We start from the raw sequence: 8,290 nt of genomic DNA, 5'->3' as shown, positions 1-8,290 counted from the left end.
ACATGCAGAGGTGCTCTGTTCTTCCTAGGAAAGAATGCATGATGGATAGATTAAGAAAGGTCAATCACTTGGGCTAAGGGTTCTCGTTAAAGCTCAAAGACCAGTAGGTTGGTGGGAAGGGCTTGAAGGGGCTTTAGTTTCCCACTGTCCATTTCATCATTCCATATCTATGAGATTAAGGGTGAAGGTCCATCTTCTGTAGCTACTTCCTGCTAACTGGGGACCACCTAGGGATTTTGGAATAAAGCCTTTTATAGGATGGGAGAATCTTGTTTCTGGCATTTCCACTGAGGGGGACGCTAAAGACATCTCCAAGTTTGTATGAATAGCATGAGCTCCTGCTCGATGGATGCAAAAAGTGAAACAACAAAAGAGAAAGAGAACAGGAAATATAGCAATGTTTAATAGGGTATATTTCCATTTGGAAGGAATTAAATCTAGCCAACTGCTAAAAGGATCTAGAGCTAGGGCATCTATAGTGATAATGTGTTTAAATCTTTCATGACTTCAGTTACATTTTTTGAGTATAGACACAAGACTCTATTTTAATGAGAGCCTCCTTAAGCTCTCCTTAAGGTGCCTTCCTGTACTGCAGTCAGGATACCAAAGGCCATTCGGTTTGGGAGAGCCACATTTCAAATTTGTGGGTGACTGCACGTCGGGTTTGGTTAAAGGTGGCTGCTGTATGCTTGGCTAAAGCCTCTACTTGCAATTTTATATCAATAAAGGTAGCTCCTGGGACAAATATGTAAGGGATAAAACCATCAAAAGGCCATCTTTACTTGATGTGCCAGGAATCGCTGTCAGGTGGGAGATGACTTGTCCCAGGAGATAAGGGCATCCCCAAGTGCATCATCCAATCCAGTCATAAGAAAAAGCGAGGCCACCCACTATTTCCACAAGTACACAGTTAACCCCATGGAATGGGGTGAGCTCCAGCTTCAAAAGAATGGTTTTGTCGTCCCGGCCACATAGAATTGGTCAAGGTGATAGTTGAGTTAACTGTTGTTGAAGAGTCCATCCCAATGTCCAGCTGTTCAAATTATATGCCCATGGGGCTTGTTATTATCCTCACAGAGCAACAAGCACAAAGACTGTCTATATGTGAGCTATTGTGACAATCTCTCTGAAGTTTACTTCAAGTTGTCTAGCTTAGGCAAACAACAAACACTCAAAGACAATCAGACTAGAATTTAACATCCACAAAGGTGTGTTATTGAAACATAATTTTTCTTCCTAAAGTCACCCTCATTTCCTGCCGGAGTCCGGCTCCAGCAGGTCCAGGGGTTCCCAAAGGATGAACGGGGTTAGCGAAAAAGTGAAAATAAAACAAAACAAAAATAAAAATGGACACAGACAACAGCAGTGTGTTGAACTGGCAGATTTATTGCAGTAAACGTGGCATTATATATGCTAGTGATTTCCTTGTAGCATACGTCATCTATGTTTTTCTAACATTATCTAATTTTGAAAACGTTCCTTTGTGGGGCGCCTGGGTGGCGCAGTCGGTTGAGCGTCCAACTTCAGCCAGGTCACGATCTCGCCGTCCGTGGGTTCGAGCCCCGCGTCGGGCTCTGGGCTGATGGCTCGGAGCCTGGAGCCTGTTTCCGATTCTGTGTCTCCCTCTCTCTCTGCCCCTCCCCCGTTCATGCTCTGTCTCTCTCTGTCCCAAAAATAAATAAAAAACGTTGAAAAAAAAAAAATTGAAAACGTTCCTTTGTGTAATTACCCCATAAGGAATAACATGATTGTTTTGTCATAACGTTCCCTCCTGCCCTTTGCTTATTGATTAATTTCTTTTATTGTTTTTATTATGTATCTATGTTTATCTATAATTTATGAAGTATTTGCTTTGCTGTTTTCACGAAAGGTCATTTATCTCTCAACACCTCAAGTGGAACAGTTACAGGGACACGACCTCTTAGTTGTTTCCCTGAATCATTCGTGGTTTTGAAGAACAAAAGTGTTCGCCTGGGTCCGAGGTGCCAGGAAGGGGGCCAAGAGGGCCTTAGAAACCCATGTCTTATACATTCTCAGAGACACAATGGAACCAATGAACCATTCTGTACTTTAACCGACTAGGTTCAATCATCATCTGGAATGCCTCCTGGGGGCCAAGTGGGCCCAGGGGTCAGAGTGACCTGTGTCCATAGATACACTCCTTAGTTACCGGAGTGGGGCTTTCGGATCCATATGCCTCTCCTTCGTTGGCCACCTTTGCTGGCAAAGGCATGAGGCTATCCTTCCTGCAAGTAGAGGAGCCTCCATGGGGAATGGCAAGGGCTAAACGCAAGGCCGCACAATTTCTTGCGGAGCCTTATTTTCTTCCCTAATGGTTTTTTTTCCCCCCAGGGGGTCTGCCGAGGGCAATTCCCCAACAGACAATACCCCAGGTACTTTTAAGGCCAAATTACCTAAAAGCGGGAGTACAAGAAGCTTCACTGTCAGTGGGCCGCCCTGCAGTCACCAATCCATCCACAGCCTGGGCTTTTCCACTCAGGCTGGGTAGCTCGGCTTCCAGCAATTTCCAAAGATAGCCAAATTGAGACTAATTCATTTGAAAAACAAGTCTAGTTTTAACAGACTTGGTCTGATTATTTACATAAGCTCAGCAAGAATAGTGATTGACCATATAAATTCTTTAAAACTTGCTTTGCAGGGCACCTGGTTGGTTCAGTCATTTGAGCATCCAACTCTTGATTTTGGCTCAGGTCGTGATCTCATGGTTCCATGGAGCCTGTGCTGACAGCACAGAACCTGCTTGGGATTCTCTCTCCTCTCTCTCTGCCCCTCTCCTGCTCTCTATCTCTCTCTCTCAAAATAAATGAAAGGAAAACTTTTTAAAATATTTTTAAAAATTTTTAAAACTTGCTTGCCAAAATAAACAAACGAACAAAACAAAAAACACAAAATTGCTTTGCTAGAACTTTTCATAAGGAATCTCTAGATTGAACTTTTAATAACGACTTGAGGCCAGATACCAAGCCAATAACTTGCCATCAGATTTGCCTGTAATACCTGTAGATTTGGGTGAATTCCTCTTCTTGAGATACCCCAAATATTCTAGGGTTTCCTCCACCTTCCAGGAAGTGACATTCTTTACTCAGCTAGTAAGGCTGCTGAGAACTCTGTAAGCAAGGTATCCCATGAATATCTCCAAGGAGCTTTATTGACTCTATAAACTCAATCTTAGTTCCTTAAAGCTCCCTGGTCATATCTGAATCTATTCGTGTCTTTCTCAAATATGACATTCTACTCAAAACCTTGGTAATATAACCAATATTTCCCAGGGTGTCCTGTTACAGGGAGAACAGATTTTTATTGAACTTATGCAAATAATTATAATTGCCATGAAGGAAAGAATACTCACTGAGAGTTTCTGGATTCAGGAAGGTTCATATAGGGAGAAAAGTTAAATGTTTCAATATGTTCACAAATGAATATTTTATCATATTTCTATAAGGCATAGATACCTTAAGAGAAAATTTCTTTAAATGTGGAAAAGCAAACATTAGAGAATCAGCAATGTTTCAAGCAAGGTTTATCATCATTTGTTTGACAGTGTTTCCCAAGTCACTTAACATACCAAGTAAACAAGCCTAATTAATGAAAAAAACTTATTTAGAGGCACCTGGGTGGCTCACTCAGTTGAACATACGACTCTTGATTTCAGCTTGGGTCATGATCTCACAGTTAGGTTCATGAGATCAAACCCCACATTGGGCTCCGAGCTGACATCAAGATGCCTGCTTAGAATTCTCTCTCTCCCTTTCTCTGCCCCTCCCCTGCTCATGTGCTGGTGCTCTCTCTCTATCTCTGACTCTCAAAATAAACATAAAAAAAAAAAACCCTCAAAGTTCTAAAGCACATGCCTAAATAGGATCATTATCATAACACTCAATATATAATTATCTTAAAAAAAATTATTTTTTAAGTAATCTCTACACCCATTGTGGGGCCAGAACTTACAACCTGGAGATCAAGAGTCACAAACTCGGGGCGCCTGGGTGGCTCAGTCGGTGGAGCGTCTGACTTCGGCTCAGGTCACCATCTCGCGGTCCGTGAGTTCGAGCCCCATGTTGGGCTCTGGGCTGATGGCTCAGAGCCTGGAGCCTGCTTCCGATTCTGTGTCTCCCTCTCTCTCTGCCCCTCCCCTGTTCATGCTCTGTCTCTCTCTGTCTCAAAAATAAATAAATATTAAAAAAAAAAATTTAAAGAGTCACAAACTCTACTGACTGAGGCAGGCAAGCACCCTTTATTACCTATTTAGCCAAGATGGCAATAAGAGATTCTACACAGAAGTTATATAGTTGTTAGCAAAACTTACCTCCTTTAATATTGGGAAGTGTTAGTTCTCTTAAGTAATCAAAGACCTGATAAAGACAAACATAGAAACTTTCTGTGCAGATAAAGAAAAAAAAAACTTTCTTATCAAGAACAGACTGACAATTGAAGAAAATGTCTTTTTTTAAATTTTATTTGAGAGAGAGAGAGAGAGAGAGAGAGAGAGAATCTTAAACAAGCTGCACCATCAGCACAGAGCTTGACATGGGTCTTGATCCCACAACCTCGGGATCATAACCTGAGCTGAAATAAAAAGTCTGACATTCAACCAAGTGAGCCACTTGGGTGCCCCAGAATCCATTCATTTCAATCTTAGTTTTGACCACAAATAAAATTCTTTACCAAAGTTTTCCCTTCACAAACCTTCTACAATTTTTCTTTTTCACTCAGATTTTGTCCTAAGCCTTTTCTCTCTAAATAACCAGTCTCATTTTAGGACAAAATTACTTTTACCTCAACAAAAACGTAATCTCATTTCTTATATCTTTCTTACACATCTCTTACTTTCCTACATACAGAGTTGCTTTCCTTATTTCCATCAGTCTTACTGACATTTAGAAGAATTTTAACTCTTAGAAACCTTAGTCTCCAGTGAAAATTAAGTAGGAACCAATTGTGAACTGTCTGTTACACTAAGATTCTTTAGATGGCAAATTTATGAACACCTTCATAATTTCTAAAAACATGTTTTTTGTACACTCTTCCAATTAAGTATGAACTGTGTTTGTTAGCAGACCCAAGTACCTTTAGTTTCTCTGTAAGAAGGAGCCAGAAACAGATAAGCCTATGTTTAGTAAATATTTCAGTACTTTATCTCATTTGGAAAAGAATTAGATATCTAATGAGTTCAACCCAATTTATCATTTAACTTAGAAAAACTTTAAAGTTTTGGGTTGCCAAAGATTTTGAAAGCTCTAAACTTTTTTATTTATTCAGACTACTTGTTCTTAACAATTAGGAAAACTTTGAGACAGACAAAATCAACCATCATTTTAAGTCATTTTTGTTGACAAATTGCAACTGATACAACATGATTTTAACTAATAAATTCAGGTAGAATAAAAGCTGATTATCTGTGTCACATTCCATGTTGATAACTCCAAAACATGTCTATTTTAATTAAACCAAAAATCTTGAATTAGCTTTTATTATTTTTAAATTTTTTTTCAATTTTATTTATTTATTTTGAGAAAGAGAGAGAATCCCAAGCAGGGTTCCAACTCACGAACTGTGAGATCATGACCTGAGCCGAAGTCGCACGCTTAACCGACTGAGCCACCCAGGCGCCCCAACCTTGAATTAGCTTTAATACCAAATGTGTTGTGCCTGTGTCCACTAAAATTCAATTAATTTGTTCCCCACTGTCACTTTTTACTTGAGGCATCTGTGGGGAAATCTGAGGTAAGTGGTTTAAGTTTGGGGAGTCCCTGGATCCCTCCATGGGAATTTGGGAGGTGCTTTAGCTTGAACCTCACGGGAGGGGCCCAACGGCTCAGGGTGCTTTTTGCTTCTTGATAATGAAAGGAGGAGGAGGAGCAGAAGCTGACGATGCCCCAGGCACCAAGGAGGGTAGAGGAGCCAGCTATGGGAGCGGGTGCCCCCAGTGGTACAGAAATAGGGGGAGGGGGAGGGGGAGGCGGAGGTGAGAAGGTGCCACCAGAAAGGCCAGAGGCAGATTCAAAGTTTAGAGTAACATCCCTTTTTTCTCTGTCTCTTGTCTCTCTCTCCTGAAAAACAGGGTTTTTGTCTGGTTGCTTTTCAGCTCTCTGTACCTTTTATTTAAATTACGTCCTAATGGACCTTCTTTGGGAAGAGAAGGTGTATTCCCAATCTTCCTGGGCAAAGGTTCAGAAAGAATACACAAGACACACAACTATGACTGAATGAAGCCCAGAGTATCTCCATTAGCATTTGTTCTTTCCTAAAAGTTGGGGGCTTCACCAATTGAACTGAACACTTCCTAGTTTCTGGTTCCACCCCCAAAGTTGGAGTTTCACTAACTGAACCAAGTGGCTTCCTTTTTTAAAAAATATTTTATTTATATTTTAGAGAGAAAGAGAGACAGAGTGCAAGCAGGGGAGGGGCAGAGAGAGAGGGAGACACAGAGAATTTGAAGGAGCCCTAGGCTCTGAGCTGTCAGCACAGAGCCCGACGCGGGGCCCAAACACACAAACCGTGAGATCATGACCCAAGCCGAAGTCGGACGCTCAACTGACTGAGCCACCCAGGCGCTCCCAAATGGCTTCCTAAGAGAACCAAACCAAGACCCGTTGTTTGGAGGCAACTGAATGGGAGGAAGGAACCCAAGAGAGTCATTTAGTGGCCATCTCAACTCTAAATGGTACATGGACCACCAAGCTGTGTTACAGTAAAAGACCACCTTCTTCTTAGTCATAGGTTCCTGCCTATATTCCTTTCACTTATTCAAAATTCAGTCCAGTGGGTTATTTGGTGGGATAGAAATTGAATTTCCCATTATACACACATTTAACATAACACAACCCCCTCCACCTGCACACACACCAAAACAGATCTGTTCCAAATTCCAAATAAATCGACCATTATTCAAGTCCCTTTTAGTTTCTCCTGAAAGCTGTGACTTTCTAACGGGAAACAAAAAAACATGGACAATGAAACAAAAGCACCCAATGCTTCACAAATGAGAAACTTGCATCAGCAGGCACTCCGATGGACTTATCCGGTCCAGAAGTTTGTCAAGTCCCCCAAATGCTCCTTTCCTTTCCAGTCAAACCAAAAAGCGAAATTGGCAGCTAGTGTCGTTCGGGAATCAGCAGGGAGTTTCCCGGAGACAAAAATAGTCTCATCAGCTGTAGGGACAGATCCCTCAGATTTCCTCCTGGAGACCAACTAGCCCTGAGAAGCTAACCTCCTGCGGTCCTCCAAGCTACAAGCCCAGGAAACTAAAAGGAAGCCGTGGCCCTCTGCTCTGCCTTAGGATTCCGGGGGGGGGGGGGGGGACCGGATGCCACAGGGGCATTGGTTCCTGAATGGCTTGCCAAAATTTGTTAGTGAATCCCAAATTTGGCTGCCCAGGGCTTGAAAAGTCAATGCTCAAGTGGCACCTGGCGGGCTCAGTTGGTAGAGCATGCAATTCTTAATCTCGGGGTTGTGATTTCAACACTAACATTGGGCCTGGAGGCTAGTTAAAATTTAAAAAAGGAAGGAGAAAAGAAAAGAGAAAAGGAAAGAAAAGAAAAGGCAATACTCAAGAGATGAGTTTTGATTGGAAAGGAATATGAGCTTTCTTCAGGAGGCCAGCCACCTGGGGAGAAGGTGAACTCTTGTCCAAAGGCCAGCTAAGAGGTTCTGCCAGGGATTTTTAAAGGAATTTAGGGCAAGTAATCAGTAAAAGGAGTGCAGTGGTCCATAATATTTCTTGATTACAAGCAGCCCCGATGGTGCCAGCTACAGATATTATTGCAGTGCTCAGAGGTTGTGCAAGGGCGTCTGGTTTCTGTTTCCTCACATGCAGAAGTGCTTTGTTCTTTCTAGGAAAGAATGCATGACATCAGATAAAGAAAGGTTAATCAGTCAGGCTAAGGGTGCTTGATAAAGTTCAAAGACTACTAGGTTGGCTGGAGGGGCCAAGGCAGTTTCAAGAGTATGGGTAGTTGTTTCTTAGTCTTTTCACTTCCGTATGCTTGGTTGGACCACAGAGTATCTTCATCTCTCCTATGGCTCATTTAGGCATAATCATATATTGTATTATAATTTGCTTCCTTTGTACTCTTAGCCCTTGAACAACGCAGGGGTTAGAAGCGCCAACCTCCACATAGATGAAAATCCACACATAACTTTTGACTCTGTTTGGGCTTCTGTTGACTGGAAGCTTTGCTGATAACATAAAAGTCAACACATATTTTATATGTTATATGTATTATATGTTGTATTCTTATAATTATATGTTGTATTTCTTATAATTAAG

The sequence above is a fragment of the Panthera uncia genome, assembly GCF_023721935.1.
Source record: "Panthera uncia isolate 11264 chromosome B2 unlocalized genomic scaffold, Puncia_PCG_1.0 HiC_scaffold_24, whole genome shotgun sequence".
NCBI classification, from domain to species: Eukaryota; Metazoa; Chordata; class Mammalia; order Carnivora; family Felidae; genus Panthera; species Panthera uncia.
This window is presented reverse-complemented; position numbering follows the sequence as displayed.